The sequence below is a fragment of the Panthera onca genome, chromosome B4 (genome assembly GCF_046562875.1).
Source record: "Panthera onca isolate mPanOnc1 chromosome B4, mPanOnc1 haplotype 2, whole genome shotgun sequence".
Classification (NCBI taxonomy): Eukaryota; Metazoa; Chordata; class Mammalia; order Carnivora; family Felidae; genus Panthera; species Panthera onca.
Window position 1 is genome coordinate 136168272 of NC_138345.1, and position 18991 is coordinate 136187262.

Sequence of the window (18991 nt, forward strand, 5' to 3'; positions counted from 1 at the left end):
TCACGCCTCTTCCATTTTCTACTTGGGCAGCCTTTTTCCCCCCTTAAATTCGAGTACAGCACAGTCTAACAGAAATATAACGCAAGTCTTATATGATACTTTTAATTTTTTGCCACATTTAAAAAAGCTAAAAAGAAAGAGGTGAGATATTTTCAATAATGTGTTTTATTCCACTCAATATATCCAAAATGTTATCACTTCCACATGTAATAAATATAAAAAAGTATTAATAAGACACTTTAGTCTTTTTTTCTCCAAGACTTCTAAATCTTTTGCTCTTAAAACATCCCAATTTGGACATTACATTTTCAACAGCTAAAGTAAAATGTAATCCTCCCAAAACAATAGGGTCCTTTAATGAGAAAATTTTGCACCTGCTTTGGTTTGTAAATTTAAAATTTAATTACTGGAAATAAAATAAATTCAGTGTCTCTGGTGCATTGATCATGTTTTAAGTGCTCAGGAGCACAAGTGGCTAACAGTGAGCATGTTGGACAGTGCGGGTCTAGAATTCAAGAAAGAAAGAGAAATTGACATGTCCCCGTACGTACCGCCTCCAGGGCCCTGGCGTCTCTGAGAGGAGTGAGCAGGTGGCTGCCCCCAGGGAGCCCACCATCCACTGAGGGAGACACACATCCGTGGGTGATGGCCTGGGGGCAGGCTGGGGCACGTGGTGATGGCCAATGTGAGTTCAGAAGAAGGTAGAGTTCAGGGGCCAGGTGTTCCCTTGGGGACAAGTCCCAGAGGCTTCAGAGAACAAAGCAACATTTGAGCTGGGTGTTGGAGGCTGCGTGAGGATTCACTAGGCGGGGAAGAGAAGACAGGTGCAGAGGGGAAGAGTATGAGCCAAGGCACCGAGGCAGGGAGGAGTCGGGAGGAGTGAGAATCGGATAAGGTAAGAGAGCAGGCTCTGAGGGTTAGCGGGAGAAGCCTGGGAACCAAGCTGAGTTTCCGTGTATTTTGTGCTTCAGGAATTGGAGTTTGCAAATTGGGGGTGGCTGTCTGAGATCTCCCGGAGATAGTCACCCCGGGACCCGTTTTCCACAGAAGCACGTCCAAAAGAAAGTCAGCTTTGCCCTCACAGACCACTATCCCCCTTCCCCACCCTGCAGGGCTGCAGCCAAGCCTGCTCAGAGCCCCCACCCCTACACCTGCACACCCCCCCTCTCTGTCCCTGGGTCCCTCCTGCCAGCCCACACTCGCATTCTCTCTGTCTCTCCAGGGGCAGGTGACTGGGCGCAGTATGCGGGCTCTCTGGGGGCTGGACCCACATCACAGTTTGATCTGACTATATGAGTGTTTGCAATCAAGGTATTCCCCTACCTGTGCATTCACAATCAGTGCCCTTGACCATGGGTGTATTATAACTCAATAAAAAACCTTAAAATAGAAGCCTCTCCCCCTAGCCCCCAGCTCTAGGTTTTTCCCTCCAAGCCCCGTCCTCTACCCCCTGGACCCCACCTTTTCTTCCTCGGGAGCCCCTACATCCCCCTCCATTTCCTGGGGTAGAGCAACCTCCCGGGGCCCTCTCCCCTACTCAGCACCCCAGCGTGAATCATTTCCGGAGCCTGGACTCACATCCCAGCTGTTCACCAGGTGACCCTGCCTGTTGCTGGACGTCAAGCACCCTGGTTTCCTCCATCGATAAACGGGGACGCAAAAGGACGTAACTCAGTCATCACAGGGATTTAAACGGGTTGCGTTTGTAAAGCTCGTAGCAGGCCCCTGGCTCATGCTGTTTACCACTCAGTCTTGCAAAACCCCTCTGACACAGGGCACACAGGTTCTGAGCACCTGTTCCAGCCAGCGTGCGGGGGAGTTTAGGTAAACAGGATCAGTCCCCGCTTGGATGAGGAACCCTCCCATGCAAGCTGGGAGGCGGGTCCAGCTAACCAGTGTGACCAGTCCTACAGTAGGTCACAGAGGCCGAGAGGAGGGGCACAGCTGCCTGGGGCGGGGATGGCCATCTGCCTCCGCAGGATGCCAGAGGTCCCGTCACCTCCCAGCTCCACGGCTGGGCCGGTGGGCTAGTAAAGTGCCACTACAGTGCTGCGGCACTGACAGCCGGGCAGTGGGTGATCTGGAAGGTCGCCTCGCTGTTTCTCCAGGGCTAAGATGGGCACGGTCACCATGTCAGCAGGGCGAGGACCTTTGTGACAAGGCGTGCTGAAAAGGGGCTTTGGAAACTATCAAGCGCTGAGCGGATGTGCACCTCCTTCTGCGTCCCTGCTCAGAAGAGCCAGGGCACCTACCCCTGCGGCCGACCTGGAGAGAGAGACGAAGGTGTGGAGATTTGGGGGTGGGGCGCGGGTCTCTACTGACACCCGGGAGGCCGGAAGCAGCTACCCCAACCTCAGCTCCTCGGAGTTTCCCAAGGGCAGGTTTGGGAAAACTTGGCGGCCCCCACCGCAGAGGGGAGAGCAGGCGTCCACCATTTGGACAGGGGGGTTCCTGGGCAGTGTGGGTCCCCACCTGCAGGAGGCGCTCCGGCGGCGAGCACCCAGGCCACTTAGGACCGCAGGGGCCTTCTTGGAGAGGCCAACGATGGGGTGGAGGAGGGCTGCCCCCAGCACCCTAAGGCCGGGGTGGAGAGCACTGCTGGGGCCAAACGCGAAGAGCAGCGATGGGGCCCGGGGGCAGCTTGGCGCACGGCCACAGGTGTTGGGCAGCGCGGAAAACGCGGGGTCGTTGGAGCCAGAGTCTGGAGTCACCTAAATAGGGTAAAGAGTGAAGGGCGAGCCCAGCTTCCCCAGGAGGTGGCGTCTGAGTGGGCGGTAAAGGGTGAGTAGGGGTTCGCCCAGCGGAGGACGTGGAGCTGAGGACCGGAACCCCCAGCGCGGGGCGGTGTGCGGTGTGCGGGCCGGGGTCCGCGCGCCGCGGCCGCACCTGCTCGGGTTGGTGATCCACGAGCCGGAGAGTCCGCGTGCCCAGCCGCCTGAGGTCGGTGACGTCACGAGGGTGGGCGGGGAGCTCCCGCCGCCTTAGAAAGACGCAAACGCACGCTTACAGAGCGGGAGAGATAGGAAAGCCGGGGTTCGACTCCCACCGCTGCCGGTGGACGAGCCCAGGTGCGGCTGGCGCCTGTCCTTCTCGGGCTGCGGCCTCCTGGGCCTCTACCTGGTCGGGGTGACCTGCTGCCCCAGCGAGGGCGCCCCCCCTCCATGTCCGCGACGCGCGCACGTTCTTGGGGCTCCCCAGGCCGGACGCTGCACCCTACTCTCTTCCTCGCCGCCGGGGTCTCTCTGGCCCCTGCAGACAAGCCGCTGGCTAACAGATGGGGAAACTGAGCCGCCCGGAGGGGCCAAGTTCACACCGCGACTCCCAGTTCTCTCTCCTGCTCTCATCCCCAGGCATGGACAGAGCCCAGCTCCCCAGCACCCACGGCTCAAGTCTGCCTTGAAGCCCCGAGGCCCCGGAGGTGGGGGTGCGGTGGGGGGCGGCGGGGGCGGGGGGGGGAGGGTGCACACCAGCGCCGGACCAGGCTCCGTGACGTAGAAGTGGGAGGCAGTAGGGACCAGCCCGGCTCGCGTCGGCAGGGGCGGGTGGGGGACGGGTGGGAGGGTTAGATTTGCACCCCTGCCCCCCCCCCCCCGGGGGCTGACACCGCGTGAAAGCTTACCCAGCATTCACAGTCTGGGTCACAGCACCCCTCACACCTGGACACGTCCGAGTACGAAAATGTCTCCTGACCCCTTTGACCAGGGTCTCCGTGTCTCTCGGTGTCTCCTCCTCTGAGCAGTCCAGGTCCACTGGCTGCAGGACATGTCAGGGCCGACAGCTCCTCCAAACGATGGCACCCCAGATGCCAGGACCCAGGCCAGCTGGGCCTGCTGAAGCCGCTGCATGTCAGAGGGGCGCCCTGTGATGGGGCTGAGTCCACCAGCAGTGTGGACATGGGAGCAGGCCTTCCCAGAGGAAGGACTCACTCGATCTGGGAGCATCATTCTGGAGGTCGGGGTCCTGGGCATCCAGCTGAGACCCAGACGGGCAAAGGCCCTGCTCTTTATTATCGTGGGGTAGATGATAAACAAATAAATACATTCTTAGATTTTTTTTTTTTAGTGTTTATTTTTGAGAAAGAGAGAGCGACTTGGGGAGGGTCACAGAGAGAGGGAGACAGAATCCGAAGCAGGCTCCAGGCGGTCAGCACAGAGCCCCATGTGGGGCTTGAACCCACAGACTGCGAGATCATGACCTGAGCCGAAGTCGGATGCTTAACCCACCGAGCCACCCAGGCGCCCAACAAATAAACACATTTTTTGAAAGTAAGTGAGCCAGGGGCGCCTGGGTGGCTCAGTCGGTTGAGCGTCCAACTTTGGCTCAGGTCATGATCCTGTGCTTCGTGGGTTTGAGCCCTGTGTCGGGCTTTGTGCTGACAACTCTGAGCCTGGAGCCTGCTTCGGATTCTGTGTCTCCCACTCTCTCTCTCTCTCTGCCCCTCCCCCGCTCACACACTGTCTCTCTCTGTCTCAAAAATAAAATAAACATTAAAAAAAAATTAAAAAAGAAAGAAAGAAAGTGAGCCAGAGATGGGTCAGATAGTAAGAAGTCCAGTGACAGGTACTGGAGAGGGGCTACTCGATATTGTGTTGTATATTGCATGGGGGGCTCCTTGGAGGCGATGAACTTGAAGCTGAGACCCGAATGGCGTGGGAGATCTGGGGCTGGGACCTCTACCAGGCAGTGGAACAGCACTTACCTGTTTAATCCTCCCGGCAAACCTCTGAAGGCAGCCCTGTCATCATCCCCACGTACGGATTGGGAAATAGAGACTCAGTGAGACCGCTCGAGTCTCCCTCGCTTGGGCTCTGAAGTCCCCGCTTCACAGGACAATTGGCTCTTTCCAGCAGACCCACACGACACAGAGGTTAAACGACCGACTCAGCTGGTCGGCGAGGCCATCCAGGCCTCCTGGTCAGGGCTCCAGGAAGTGCTTTCTTTCTGGTTTTTCAGCAGGAGGGAAGGGCAGGGACCAGCGCCACGAGTTCTTGCTGGTGGTTAAAAAAAAACACAAAAGAACCCTGCAAATCGGTGGAGACAAGATGCCCCCGCGGCCACACCGCTGGCCGGTTCTTGTCCCTGCGGCCGTGAACGTGTGCGCGCCCAGGCCACTCCCCGCCTTTCCTTCTCTGCGATGCACCGTGACTGTGATTCCGAGGCCACTCCGTGGCAGACAGGCTGCTCCCGCGACGTCCTGATGTGTGCCACGGAGGAGGCCTGGATGGTCTCCACCAACCGTGAGGATGTGGCCACGTAGGAGCAGGGGCGCGTGGGCGCTGGTGACTTCCGGAAAGCAGGCCACAGTGGAGAGGGTCCCCGGATTCGTCTGCACTCTGCTGGCATGCGTGGTCTTTAACCTCATGGGAGTCCTGAGCGGTAGGTCCCATTGTCCCCGTTTTACAGGAGGGAAAACTGAGGCCAGGCACTTGCCCCGAGCCACAAAGTTTTGAGGCCCGGCCATGCCTTAAAGCCGGTCTGCCAAGTACCTAAAATACCTCTGAGAGGCAAGGGTGCGAGGTTACTGGTGATTTTCCCTCTGGGTTTTTTAAAGTTTCTCTCCTGATGCAACAGATTGAACAATTAAATTTGCTTATAAAAAGGAAGCGAGTCACCAAGGAGACTGTGAATTGCGTTTGCTCATTTCTTCCCCTGGGGTCTCTTTTTAGGGTCCTGGGAGACATTGTGAGGTTTGCTCAGAGGGCAAGTATGGGCGTGCCCCACCCTTCCTTTAAAGCAGTGTGGTCCTTAGGGACATGTTCCGGCCAAGGCTCAGAGCTGCTCCCGGGCAGGGGGCCATCTCTCTAACTAGAGTGTGCTGGTTACGCTCTCCCAAAAATAAATACAGGCAGCGGGCGCCCGGGTGGCTCAGTCGGTTGAGCGTCCGACTTTGGCTCAGGTCACGACCTCACCGTTCTCAGCTGGACGTGGGGCTTGATCTCATGACCCTGGGATCCTGACCTGAGCCAAAACCAAGAGTCGGACGCTCAACCAACTGAGCCATCCAGGCGCCCCTCTCTCTCTCTCTCTCAAAAAAAAAAAAAAAAAAAAAACCTCCAGACATTGTCAAATAGCCCCCATGGAGAGGAGAACAGGGTGGCCCCTCCTGAGAACCACAGAACTCACTTTACAGATTCTTAGGCAGATTTTCTTGCGCCTGTCATTGAAGAGGAGGAAACTGAGGCACAGAAGTGAAGTAACTTGCCCATGGCTGTCACTTCTGATGCGTTTCAGGACCTGGGGGCTCTGTGCCACCTGCTTGGCTCTAAAGCCCAACTCTTTGGTCTCATTCATCTCTCTCTCTCTCTTTTCTCTTTTTACTAAGAAATTGTTCTCATCACTTTTCCAACGATTAGCTCATGTCATTCCTCGTAATGACTCCAGGAAGTGATGCACTCAGATTACCTGCATTTCACACTGAGGCCCAGAGAGGTGAAGTCACTTGCCCGAGGTCGCACAGCTGAATACTAGCAATGCTGGGGCTGGAGCCCAGGCAGCCTGGCTCTGGTCTATGCCCCGCACTGCTACACGTCCATGTGTCCAGAGGGCCCATCCTACCCCGAAGCGTTGTGCAGGGGTTCTGGATGGGCTTGTCCTTCCCCTGACCCCAGAAACTCTTGCCCTGAGTACCTTTAATGGCTCTGCTGGAGGGCAGTGAGCAAAGGGCTTTGCGAACTGACAGATGTGTTTCTAACCCCAGCTCTGCCAGTGACCAGATCGGAGACCTTGAGTAAGTCACTCCACCTCTCTGGGCCTCCATTTCCCCATCTGTAAAGTGGGGGTGACAGGGGCATCTCTCATCGGGATGGTTGTGGGGACTCAGCGAAGCAGGGATGCATGGCAGCAGAAAGGTGCCGGAGAAGCAGCCCCTGCCCCTGCCCCGCCCTCCCCAGCGTCCCAGGGGCCTGACAATGGTGGCCGTCTGTCCCCCGCCAGCCACGATGATAACCACAGCCACCAACCCTGGTGCCTTTTAAGGGCTCAGCGCCATGGGGCACTTCATGCCCGAGACCCTTACCAGGTGGTAGGTATTTTGTCCGCATCCTGACGGTGACATTGAGAACCTCGGCGTGAGACCCGGCGTCCGGCACCAGGAAATGACATCACTGAGATGGGAACAGAAGCGGTCAACAACCCTCGGTCACATTCGCCCCGTGGGTGTCGGAACTTCCTCTGCACTCACCCCCACCTTCCCTCCCTCCTCACTCGCTGAGCCAAGGCTAGCCCCGGGGTGGGGGGGTGGGGGGGGTGCGGAATCCCAGGGCAGCCAGACCTAGCAGCCCAGGGGACCTGGATGTAAGAGGCAGGGCACCCAGACAGCGGGGAGTGCCAGCCTGCCCCGAGCCAGAGGGCCAGTCAGGCGGGGGCCTGGCCTGGTGGTCCCGCAAGCCAGCAGGGGAGCGAACAGGGGACCCCGCGTGGGGACAGACAGACCACCTGGGGGGTGAGGGCAAGGGCCAGGGCTGTTTCACCTTCAGGCCACTCCCCCAGGCCAGACACCGGAGAAGGGTCCTGGTGGCCTTCTGCACCCACACTGCCCTGCCTGGCTGGTCCCCACGTCCCCAGCTGTCCCTGCTCAGCTTCATCGGGCTCCTCTGTCTGTCGTGCTGTGGCCCTGCCCCCTTTCTCTCCCATTTCCCGAGGGAATTATTTGGGGAACAGCCTCCTTCACCACGACCTTGCTGGTCTGTGTTCGGGGCTCTCCCAAACTCTTGCAGCCAGGACTCCACGTTGACCCCATCTGCTTCTTACGGTCCCGGCTTTTAAGAAATAAACTCACCTGGCGAATTCTCGGCGATGACCCTGAGGCGTCGTGTGGTGTCTCGTGCGGAGGCCTGAGGTCACCCGGACGCAGACGCCAAGCCCAGCCTGCCAAGGCCACGCAGACTTCCCGAGTGACCTGTAGGAGCCACACGCCCTGCCCACAGCGCCCTGGCCACCTGTGTGCTCACCCTGTGCATACAGTAGGTGGCCACACGAGCAGGCTGGTCCCACCGGCTCTCTGGGTAACAGGGCAGGTCCGTCTCATCTCAGGGCCATTTGCAGAGGCCGAGTCCAGCCAGAAATTCCACCCCAGTGTGGTCTCGGGTTACCTGATGCTCTTTGTGCCCTGTGTCTCCGATGCCCTAGTGTTTTCCGTCTGTGCCCTGCCCACTGGGTCAGCCTCGCTGCTTCTATTTCAGTGCCGCCGCCCTTTCTCCCGGAAAAGTGGGCCAGGCACTCCCTCCCGCTCTGCCGGGCCCTTCTGGAAGCCTGTCTGGCTGCTGAAGGCATTCCTCCCCGTGAGGCGCCATCCGGGAGGCACCAGAGCCAGGGGCATCGGGAGTCTGCAGTGGGTGCCGGTCCGTCTTCTGAGTTTAGGTGGGCACGAGCTCTTAAAGCGGCTTTTCCTCCTCCTCTGCGGCCGCCTTTACAATTTCTTCAAAGGAATCTGCTTCCTTCATTACAAATGCCTCCAGGTCACTGTAAACAGATAGAAGAGGGTTGTTTTTTTTAATGTATTTTTTTAAGTTTATTTATTTATTCTTTTTGAGAGAGAGAGAGAGAGGGAGAGAGAGAGAATCCCAAGTGGGTTCAGCACTGTCAGCTCAGAGCCCAACGCAGGGCGCGAACCCAGGAACAGCCTTGGATTTCAAGGCGGCTGTGGGCATAGGAGCACTTCGGGTGCCTTCCCCAAACCGCGTGGTCCCCGTGCTCCCCACCCCAACACACGCATACAGCTTCTGAAATGCCTGCCCCCACTTCTAACCGGGCCCGGCCCTGGTCACCTGCCGGGGCTGATGATCAGCACCAAGGTGAGCCCCGCGGATGCACTGAGGCAGGAGGGGGGCTTGACCTTGAGACTCTGGGAAGGTGGGGTGGGAGCCGGGGGTAGTGTCTCCCCAAGTCAGGAATGTCCTGTTCTCACCACTGGTCCGCACGCGGCCGGCCCCACCACCCCCTCGGTTCCCTGGCCCAGAGGTGAGCTGGCCCTGGCCTGGGACTCACTGCCAGGACTGAGGGCGTGCTGGGACCCGGGTGCCAAGGCCACTGGGCATCGAGGGTGGTGGACTGTCCTGGTAAGCAAGACAGGCTGGCGTGGGGTCAGTGAGGACGAGGCCAGGACCAGAGCAGATGCTCCTCGAGCATTCATTTCTCAGAGTCACTGAGTCCCCTCGGCCTGCGCCAGGGCCGGTGCTGGGAACTCGGGACAGAGATGTAGACCAGCCCACCCGGGTCCCCTGCCTCCAGGGGACGAGCCAGGCAAGTAGAATGTATGGATTCAAATCCATGAAAATGTCACTTCCTCTGGGAAGCCCTCCCTGATCCCCTTTCCTCCTCCCTAACTTAGGTGGCCCTTCTCCAGCGAAGAGGGGATCAGACTGCCTGGGTTTTTCCAGCCTGGCCCCACCTCCTGCTGGCCAAGGGCAAGTCACTCAGCCTCTAAGCCTGTTTCCTCATCTGTGAAAGGGGGGGGTGGGGTGGTCAGAACATGGCTTCCCTCACCGGCTTATTGTGAGCGTGAAACAAAATCTGGGTACAAATCCTAGCACAGTGCCTGTCACAGAGCACGCTCTCGATGGCTATTAATATTAGTATTAACATCAGTACTGCCCCAAGGAGTGACTGTTCCCCAGAGGGACGCAGTGAGGTGGCCCCAGCTCGCCAGAGGGCCACACCAGGCCCAGCTTGCAAATGTCCCAACGGGGAGGGGCAAAAATCCCAAGACGGCAAGGGGCTGGCCCCGAGTCCCAGGCTGCCTCTGGTTCTGCCGGGGTGGGGGCGGGGGGAGGCCCCAGGCCTGAGGTGAGCTGAACTCTCTGTTCCCGCACATCACAGAGCTTCTGTTTCGTATCAGCCTCGAGGGACAGACGTGGGCCGCGTGTCTTCAACATCTTGGGGTCACAGACCCTTTAAGGGTTTGGTGGCGGTGGCCGTGGGCCTTAGCAATCCCCAGCCACCACCCCGCAGGTCTACCCCCGATGCCACGCCCAGGACACCGGGTTCTCTCTCAGTGGGCATCCTCCTCGCTCCTCACCCCTGCTTCCAGACTGTCTCTCCTCCTTCATCCCTCCAATACCCCGTGTTGGACTCACGTGCCCACTTCACGGTTCGTACCCGAGCCTGCTGCTGCTGCTGCCCCCGGACGGTCTCGTGCCCCTGGGTGGACCCACTCGGGCCGCCCTTCCTGGGGACCACGGCATCCACGTTCCAGGCTCCCGGGCCCTAGAGTTCCGTAGATGGTCTTGCCCTCCACCCCGTCGTCATACCCTCACGTGACCACCTCTGCTGACTGCTCACCCCCCGGGGGACCCCGTTAGCATCCTCCCGTGCAAGGACCCCCACCCGTTCCTCTGCCAGCCGCGTCCCCCCTCAGGGGAGCCGCAGCCGCCTCGAGACCCCCAGATCACTGACCCCGCTGGAGCTTTGCCGCCACCCACATCCCCTTTCTGGCTCTCGCATCCCTCTTCACCCAGCTTACATTCTGTGGCCCACTCGTTAAAAGATACACGGAGGCAGATTAAAAACTGTAAGAGTTTATCTGAGCAAATGGACGTGAACCGGGGCGTGTCACGCATCAAGTGGTTGGGAGCCAGGGACAGGACTTTCTAGAGGGCACAGAAGCACAGTAAGGACTGTATCGCCTGGCTGTGACTTGGGCATTTGGCTAATTTGGGAAAGCCTGGTGGGCTGTTTGTGATGGATCGTCCTTAGGTTTTGGTTTCTTCTTTTTTTTTTATACATATTTTTATTTTTTATTTTATTTTATTTCATTTTGCTTCCTTTCCTTCTTTCTTTCTTTCTTTCTTTCTTGCGAGAGAATGGGCACAAGTGAGCGAGGGGCAGGGGGTGGGGCACCGCTGTCAGCATGGTGCTCGAACTCACCCAGCTCGGGGCTTGAACTCACGAACCATGAGATCACGAGCCGAAGTTGGATGCTAAACCCACTGAGCCGCCCAGGTGCCCCGGGTTTTGACTTCTCAGCCTTGAGGTGCCACAGGCAGGACTGCTAAGACTTGAGGAGCCACCTCAGTCTGACGGCCCCCGTGTTTAGTGAGCTTAACACACCAGGTGCCCCTTTCCTTACAAACACCTTCAATCCTCCTCCCTCTCTCCCTCTGTCACGCCACCTGTAAAATTCCTAACCCTCTCCAGGAGTTCTACGCTTTCACGAGACTGGGTGGAAGCTGCCGGAGAAGAGAACACAATCCCGAGGCCCCCTTTCAATGAACGGCCCTGGAGCTCGCGGGCTCAGGCCCTACACAGCCTTGCGAGCTTTGCAAGAACCTCTCCAGAAACCTCTCCGTTCCCACCCGTATGTGCCTTCCTCGCCATCCACTCTCACCCAGTGACCTCATCGTCACAGAGAATATGTGCAATCCCGTCTCATGTTGACGATCCCCTGGGCCACACTTGGGCCCAATCCAAAGGGCCCTTTTGACGGCCGGCCCCGTCCAAAGTCAATTGCCTCTGGAAAGCTTCTTCCTCCCACTGGGTCCTTTTCTCCAAGAACCTGTCCAGCAACGTCCTCCTCATCTTCTGTACAACGAAGCCCTCTCTCCTCGACCGTTCTCTCCTGCATACAAAGGCAAGTTAACACCAGCTTTTTATTTTATTTTATTTTATTTTATTTTATTTAAAAAAAAATTTAGTGTTTATTCTTGAGAGAGAGAGAGAGAGACAGAGTGTGAGCAGGGGAGGGGCAGAGAGAGAGGGAGACACAGGATCCGAAGCAGGTGAGTTAACACCAGCTCCTTATTTTATTTTTTATTATTTAAAAAAAGTTTTTAGGGGCGCCTGGGTGGCTCAGTCGGTTAAGCATCCGACTTCAGCTCAGGTCACGATCTCGCGGTCCGTGAGTTCGAGCCCCGCGTCGGGCTCTGGGCTGATGGCTCGGAGCCTGGAGCCTGCTTCCGATTCTGTGTCTCCCTCTCTCTCTGCCCCTGCCCCGTTCATGCTCTGTCTCTCTCTGTCTCAAAAATAAATAAATGTTACAAAAAAAATTAAAAAAAAAAGTTTTTAATGTTTATTCTTGAGAGAGAGAGACAGAGTGCGAGCGGGGGAGGGACAGAGAGAGAGGGGGACACAGAATCGAGAGTAGGCTCCAGGCTCCGAGCCGTCAGCACAGAGCCTGACGTGGGGCTGGAACCCATGAACAGGGACTTCATGACCTGAGCCAAAGTCAGATGCTTAACCGACTGAGCCTCCCAGGCGCCCCCAACACCAGCTCTTTCAAAAAGCCCCTCTTGACCGCCCTCCCTCCCTCCTTCTCCACTCCAGCTTCTTCAAGGAGCTGACTCCGCCAGCTGTCCCCACGCTCTCCTCCCCCACCGTCCCCAACCGGTTTTTGTCCCATGTGCCAAGGCCACCTCCACGGTTCTTCTCTGTGACACCTGCTCTCTAGGCTGTCTCTCTCCTCCCTCCAGCACCTCCCCCCATGTGGGCCTGCCCTGTTTCCCCATTACCCCTCCCGGATGGTCTCCTCTGGTGTCTGGGCTCTAACTACCACCTCTGTACCCCAACCCCCCCTGAAATCGTGTTCACCTGATACCTGCGTTGGGCTGTCCAGCAGGCTCGCGCGGCTCAGAGAGCTCAGCGCGCCAGACGCGGGGCCCCCATTTGCCCTTCTGGATTCGCCTCCATCCACCAGCCAGGTCCACTCTTCTCTGCTGCCCAAGTAGCCCACCCACCCCTCCGTGGCCGGCTCCGGCCCCCTCGTGCAAGCACCCCCTGAATAGCTGCCCGTGACTGGCCCCACCTCTTCCGGGGCCCCTGTCCTGCAGGCGGCCGGCAACCCGCCTCCACGGCCACCCCGTCTCAGAGGAAGGTTTTTCAACACATGAGATGAAATTCGTGGAATTACAAAGGAAACCACTTGGCTTTGAATCCAGTCATCAAAATATGTTTTGTTTTTTTTTTATTTTTTATTTTTTATTTTTTTTATTTTTATTTTTATTTTTGGGACAGAGAGAGACAGAGCATGAATGGGGGAGGGGCAGAGAGAGAAGGAGACACAGAATCGGAAAGAGGCTCCAGGCTCCGAGCTGTCAGCCCAGAGCCCGACGCGGGGCTCGAACTCACGGACCGCGAGATCGTGACCTGGCTGAAGTCGGACGCTCAACCGACTGTGCCACCCAGGCGCCCCCATCAAAATATGTTTTAATCGTGGGTATGATAGCAGATGTGCTTCTTTGTCCGTGCAGTAAATAAGCTCTCACGCCCGGGGTCTTCTCAGACACCAGGATTTCAAACCCACAAGCGTAAATATCATCTCAGAGCCACAACTGCAATGCGATATAAAAAGATTGGTGACTTCCGTTAGGAACAAAGTCGCGGGTGATTCTATTTTTTTTTCTTTGATTTTTTAAATGTTTATTTGTTTTTGAGAGAGAGAAAGAGAGAGAGAGAGACAGCGTGAGTGGGGAAGGGGCAGAGAGAGAGGGAGACACAGAATCCGAAGCAGGCTCCAGGCTCTGAGCTGTCAGTACAGAGCCCGACGCGGGGCTTGAACTCACGGACCGCGAGCTCATGACCTGAGCCAAAGTTGGATGCTTCACCGACTGAGCCACCCAGGTGCCCCTAGTTTAATTTTTTAAATGTTTATTTTTGAGAGAGAGAGAGACACAGAGTGCGAGCAAGGGAGGGGCACAGAAAGAGAGGGCAGGGGCGGGGGGTGGGGGGGGGGGGGACATAGAACCTGAAGCAGTCTCCAGGAGGGGCTTGAACTCACTTGAACTGAACTCACTTGAACTCCAGGAGGGGACTTGAACTGACACAGGGCTTGAACTCACGGACCGTGAGATCATGACCTGGCAGAAGTCGGACGCTTCACCGACCAAACCACCCAGGCGCCCCTAAAGTTGCAGGTAATTCTAATAACACCACCGTGGTTTGTTCTCTACGTTTGCGTGCGAAGGAAATACTACACTGTGGTTAGACGCAGTGAAAATGAAAAGGTAATTCTTTCCCGTCTAAGTTCACCAGCCTGCCGAATTCCGCTTGCAGGGTTTTGGACTCCAGGTGGCTCTCCCTGCTTTGTAAATAAGATTGCCACTCCCCTGCCTGAACCTTCAGCTTCTCTGTTGCAGCAGGTATCACATGGGGACTCCTACTGGTCCCCCAAGGCCCTTGGGCCCTTCCCCTAGATTCCGCCTCCTCCTCTCCTTATCTTCCTGTCTCCCCGCTTTGGAGACCTTTTGCCTGGTCTTAAACTTGCAACTTCACTTACCCAATTCACCTGTCTCCCTCTGGCTGGCTCCCTCCCTCCCCTTGTCACAAGGCTCTTGCTTCTGATCCCATCTGTTCTCAGGGTACCCACACTCCAAGAAGGCTTCCCTGGCTCTCCCTCCCCACCCCCCGCAGCTAACAGTGTCTCGCCCCCAGCCAGCGGCCCTCCCCCACGTCCTCTTGCGTTAAGAAGAAATAACAAGCTCGAAATGGAGTCACTTGTGCTAAGCCCAGATCATCAAACAAAGACTTAATACCTGAGCTAATTTCAATTTCAGCCTCTCCCAGGAATATAGCCCTCAACCAGTTAACCTAGCATTACCTGGTCAGCAGTAGTGAGGTGATCTGCCCATTTGACAGTTTCCACTCCCCTTAAAAGGGCCCAGAAACAATGCACTTTAGTGACCATTTCCTTTATCTGCCCCCTGCTGCCTTTAAAAACCTCCTATCTGTGGGGCGCCTGGGTGGCTCAGTCTGTTAAGCTTCTGACTTCAGCTCAGGTCATGATCTCGCGGTCTGTGAGTTCGAGCCCCGCGTGGGGCTCTGCGATGACAGCTCAGAGCCTGGAGCCTGCTTTGCATTCTGGGTCTCCCTCTGTCTTTGCCCCTCCCCCACTCATGCTTGCTCGCTCTCTGTCAAAAATAAATAAACATTAAAAAAATTAAAAAAAACCCTCCTATCTGCTCCCCATGGCGTGTTGTTTCTGTTCGAGGACCCCAGTGCGAGTGAGCCCCGTTTACCTAGAGTGGTCTCCTGCCTCTGAGACCCCAACCTCGCACCCCCCTCTCCTCCCAGTGTCTCCTGGGATCGCCTGGCACTCAAATCCTGGTCTCTGGGTCGGCTTCCGGAAGAATCCGTCTAAGACCACACCTAGGCTACTAACGAATAGTGAAGAAAACGTGGAGGTCTGTGAAGGAGCGTTGGGAGGAAAGGAGGGCGCCTTAGCGTTCATTCCCTCATTCGTTCACTTATTTACTCAATAAACACCGCAAGGGGCTGGCTGGGGGGCCAGGCTGTGTGCACAGCGTCATCTCTGGCAGGCGGGCAATGCTGGTCGGCAGCCACGAAGCCTCTGTGTGTGGCAGGGAACGTCCGTCCGACTTCCCCACGGCTCAGTGACTAGACCCTCGGCGTCGCCCAGGTCTCCCAGAGCCGATTCCATGCCCTCCCAACACGGCCAACGGGGACTGTCCTATTCCCCAGGAGCCAGGACGATTGGGGGAATGCACGTATGACACAGGACTTCCCGGATCCCGTTCTGGGGACAGGGACACACCTGAAAATTATGTCATCCCTGAGGCCCAGGGTTGAAGAGTGGGGTCCTGGGACCGGGATGGAGCAAGAGGGGTGTTTATTGGAGATGCGGGAGGGAATCACGTGAATGCACGCGCATTCACGGAATGTACCGAAGGCGGGAGAAATCTCTTCTTCGGTTCCCGACTGGGACAGATTTGTGAGAGAAGCATAGTTATGCATTAATATAAGCAATGTGACACAGGAGGCTTCATATAGAAATGAAGACCCAAGGGCACTTGGGTGGCTCCGTCGGTTAAGCATCTGACTTTGGCTCAGGTCATGATCTCACGGCTCTTGGGTTCAAGCCCCGCATTGGGCTCTGCGATCACAGTGTAGAGCCTGCTTCGGATCCTCTGTCTCCCTCTCTCTGCCCCTCCCCTGCCTGTTCTCTCTCTCTCTCTCAAAAATAAATAAACATTAAAAAACAACAACAAAGAAAGGAATACCCAAAGGAAGGGTTCAACCTGAACGTTTTAATGCTCAGTTTAACGAAGAGTGGAAAGTCGTGGAAAAATATGGGAGGACAAAGGGTAAGAGGTAAGTGTGGTGAACACGGCTGGAAACTTAGCAGGGCCCATCGGCTCAGATTCCTGTCCCCGAATCGTCGCAGACAAGCAGGCTCCTTTCCTCCGGGCATAGAGGAAGCCACCTCCCGTGAGGGTCTGTGACCCGCTTCAGGGTGGGTCAGAGTCCCTGTAGCTGCCATTTCTCAGATTCCTTCAGCTGAAAATATTCACTATGCCAAGAAGCTATACTCTGGGGGCGTGTGTTCGGAACACCATCGATACGTACAGTGGACACTATTCGGCTTTAAAGAGGAAGGAGATTCTGACACCTGCATGATTGAAACTTGAGGACACGGTGTTCAGCGAAATAAGCCCGTCACAAATGGGCAGATGCTGTGGGATTCTGCTTCTTTGAGGTCCCTTGGGTATCAAATCCACAGAGACAGAAGATGAAATGGTGGGTGCCAGGGGCTGTGGGGAACGGAAGAGGGAAATGTTGAATGGGGCCAGAGTTTCTGTTCTATGAGATGAAAAAGTCCTGAAACGGACGGTGGTGTTGGCTGCATACATCGTGAAGGTATTTCGTGCCACTGAGCTGTTAAAAAGTATTAAGGGGCGCCTGGGCAGTTCAGTCGGCTGAACATCTGGCCAGCTCAGGTCATGAGCTCACAGTTCATGGGGTGGAACCCTGCGCTGGGCTTTGTGCTGACAGTTCAGAGCTTGCTTCGGATTCTGTCTCCCTCTCTCTCGGCTCCTTCCCTGCTCTTGTGCACATGCGCTCTCTCTCTCTCTCAAAAATAAACATGAAAAATTTATTAAAATGGTAAATTTTATGCTTGGTACATTTTACTACAAAGATAAAGAAGGAGGAGTTGGAGGAGGAGGAGGAGGGGAAGGAGAAAAGTGTGAATTTCAGCCAAAGCTCAGGAGGCTGAGCCCAGGGTGGGGGCTGAGGGCGGTGAAGGGAGGCTGACACCGGGCTGATCAGGGGAACGCCTTCCCTGAGGCCACTGGTGGCGGTTAGAAAATGCTGAGCAAGGAATATGGAGGCAGAAGGGTCACAAGCAAGTCAGGGGCACCAAGGGGAGCACAGAAAAAGGATCGGGACACCCGGCAGGTTGATAGAGAAGCCAAACCCTCAGGCTCAGTCCCCAGATGTTGGGGTTTCTTAACTGGGTGAAGGATGCCTGCCCTCATTTTGCCCAGCCCTGCAGGAGGAGGTGAGGGGACTGAGCGAGAGCACCGTCAGAGCAGACGACTCTGCACTTTTGGTTCTATGGAGGAAAGAACCCCCAGGGTCCAAAGGACCCACCTGCTCCCCTTCGCGGAGTTTCGGTGAAGTACAGCCAGTCTTCGTTATTCAGAGTGGTTCTATCGCTGTGAATTATGCTTATGCTTAATCAGTGACCCCTGAATTGTTCTTACAGGAGACACAAGGTTGAGTTCCTATGTGCCTCTGGTCGTAACACTTTTGCCAACCCATCAACGCAGAACCTTTAAGTTACGCGTGTTTTCTGTTTAAAAACAGAAGTATATATTATATAGAAATATATATGTATCTAGATGACTCATTAATATTGAACTCGGAGCCACCACCAGCACTGTAACCTGTGCCTGGACGAGTCGTATCTAATGCGGGTATTTTCTCTGCAAGGCACACACAGCCTTCTCGAATTCGGGAACACCAGACAGCCCTTCAGCATCGTGTGTGGAGCCATTTTAGGTAGCAATATCAGCAACAAAAAGCACAAAAATGTGAAATCGATCCATGAATCAGCAGGCCACAAGAGGAACACCTGTTTACAACAGAGGAGTTGAAACAAGAAGGTTGGACATCGCCCTGTCTGACCCCAGCTGGCAAGGAGCACATTGTGCAATTCTCTGCCCTGTTCCCAGCTGCCCACTCCCACGGGCACAGGCTCAGCAAAGCAGGGGACGTCTCGGGCTCAGGAAGGTTTGTGGGTGGGGAGGTCATGCACAATCCACATGTCCAGGCGCTTCACAAGTGGTATTTTGATATTTTTTTTTTTACCGTTTATTTATTTTTGAGAGAGAGAGAGATAGAGAGAGAGACAGAGCAGGAGCCGGGTAGGGGCAGAGACAGAGGGAGACACAGAACCCCAAGCAGGCTCCGGGCTCTGAGCTGTCAGCACAGAGCCCGATGCGGGGCTCGAACCCACAAACCGTGAGATCATGACCTGAGCCAAAGTCCCGTGCTTAACTGGCTGAGCCACCCAGGAGCCCCCACGAGTGATATCTTGAATCCTGACAGGAAGCCTGTCATTTTCAGATGAGGACACTGAGGCACAGAAAGGGAGGGTGACCTGATTCCAAAGCCCACACTCCTTGTACTCCACACCCCCGTCTGTAGAGAAGGGAGGAGGTTTCTCTGTCCACATCGACAGGAAGTAGGATGGCCCTGGAGGCCCAGACTTCTGGCTCCGGACAGATGCCTAACCTCCCTGCACAGGCTGCTGTGGAAATGCTCTGTGCAGGGCACAAGGGTCAGGGGGCATTTTTGGCACTTCCTCAAGATGCCCGCAAACTCCCTCGTTCCCGCACTGCCCACCCCCCAGCACCGGTTATCCCCAACTTCAACTTATCCATGACACGGTGGAACGGAAACCTCATGTCAGTATCACTCAAGGAAAAATCTCTACCACTTGCCAGGAAGTGAAGGCATCACACAAAAAACAAGCAAGCAAACAAACAAACAAACAAACACGGCAGGAAAATCCAGCAAAGACCTTCCACTCTGTTGAGACGTTGGTGCCTGCTGGAGGTTCGCGGTCCCGCGTGAAAAGGGGAAAGATAGTATCACAGGATCCCAAGGCGCTAAGAGGGCGACTGCTACTTGTCGCTGACTTAAGGGATGGGAAGGAACGGAAAGGGAGAGGTTTCTCTCCAGGACGTGCAAGGCCACTTGGGGATGGAAAATGTTCCCTCCTCCGCCGACCTGGGGGCCGGGTCCTCTTCTCTCCTCC

The 18991-nt window shown here is 56.0% G+C and overlaps 1 long non-coding RNA gene across 1 annotated transcript; it reads left to right on the plus strand.

The window, feature by feature from the left end:
* The first annotated feature begins 13680 nt into the window (after positions 1 to 13680).
* On the plus strand, positions 13681 to 18731 carry LOC145715601 (uncharacterized). Its single transcript, XR_014137885.1, has 2 exons — positions 13681 to 13844; positions 17662 to 18731. It is a non-coding gene; the product is annotated as an uncharacterized LOC145715601 (long non-coding RNA).
* The last annotated feature ends 260 nt before the right edge of the window (positions 18732 to 18991 follow it).